This window comes from Octopus bimaculoides, chromosome 25 (genome assembly GCF_001194135.2).
Source record: "Octopus bimaculoides isolate UCB-OBI-ISO-001 chromosome 25, ASM119413v2, whole genome shotgun sequence".
Taxonomy (NCBI): Eukaryota; Metazoa; Mollusca; class Cephalopoda; order Octopoda; family Octopodidae; genus Octopus; species Octopus bimaculoides.
In genome coordinates, this window is record NC_069005.1 from 15,106,308 (window position 1) to 15,107,728 (window position 1,421).

Here is a 1,421-nt window from a genome sequence, read left to right on the forward strand (position 1 = left end):
TACATTCATACTCTCACAGACACATAACATACCTTATCTCAAAACAGTAAAATAAACTACCTAAAAAAAGCTTCCCCACCAGCTCCTACACCACCAACACCCTAATCACTGCCACTACCGCCACCTCCACCGTCGCTACTACCTAACTATTATATCTCTCGTATAAACAAAAACATAGAAGCACAAATATAAATGAATGACAGTTGCTAATGACGACGATTATTACCGAACACAAGAGAACCCTTTTCCCGTCTCATTTTCTTAAACTAACTTGACCAAGAAGCTTGCAAAGAGACGAAAATTGCTTTGAATTATTATTATTATTATTACTATTATTTACTTACTATCGTTTTTAAAGCTGTGTCTGGAAAAGAAAGAAAAACCAATACAGAAAAAAAGATGTACACGTTATTTTTCACTCTTTCTCGCTTTCAAACTTATTTTTTTATACGCTAAAAGCAATAGCAAACCAACTTGTAACTTGACCGACCAAGCAAACACGTACAATATACGTAAGTTAGTGACGTAAACATCTTAAAACCTTACGTTTGTGTGTGTATTAGAGCGGGTGCGCGTGGATGTATGAGTGGATTTACATATGTGTATTTGTGTGGGTGCATATGGATATGTGCGTACTTGTGTGTCTTTATATGCGTGCATGCATACAGATGAATGTATGTGAGGATTTATACGTGTGTTTGTGTGCGCACATGTGGATCTGTTTTGTGTGTGCATGTCTACGTATGTACATATACTCTCTCACACACACATACACACAACCGTGCTTGAAAATCTGTGCATCTGTAAATGTTAGTATGTGAACGTGTTTGATATTTTGCGTGTTACTAAGTGTGTATGCAGGTGTGTTTGAGAGTCTATTCGTTGGTAAGTGAGCGTATGTGTATGTGTGTATCTATGCATCCGTAAGTGTGTGTGTGTGTTGTCGCAGAGCCAATGAGGTGTATTTATAAGTGCGTGCGGGCGTACCTACTGGTGCTGGTGATGGTCTGTGGTTATGGGTGGGTGTTTGTGTATACCTGTGAGTGTCAGGGAATCTACTAGATTTTTCTATTTTAGTTTCCATTTTGTCTACACACTTACGCACGCACACACACACACACACACACACACACATTTACGTAGCCAATTTCTTCTTCTTTTATATTTCTGATTTAGCATGTTTATTTTACTGTTTGGCTTGCTTATTTATTTAGAGATCTGTCTAACTATCTGTTTATTTATCTCACTGTTTTTCGATTCTTCTACCTATCTATCTATCTATCTATCTATCTATCTATCTATCTATCTATCTATCTATCTATCTATCTACCTGTCTGTCTATCTGTCTGTCATTTCCTTCATAGACATAAGACTCCAAATTTAGGGGATGGCCGGCTGTTTTCGATTTTATCGCCCCCCCC

The 1,421-nt window shown here is 37.7% G+C and overlaps 1 protein-coding gene across 1 annotated transcript in view; it reads left to right on the plus strand.

The window, feature by feature from the left end:
• Nucleotides 1–269: 269 nt before the first annotated feature.
• Nucleotides 270–1,421, plus strand: part of LOC106877388 (EF-hand calcium-binding domain-containing protein 5) — a 207,420-nt gene continuing 206,268 nt past the window's right edge. The window contains exon 1 of the mRNA XM_052976829.1: nt 270–512. The gene's annotated coding sequence lies outside the window, so the exon portion shown is untranslated. The remainder of the gene's footprint in view (nt 513–1,421) is intronic.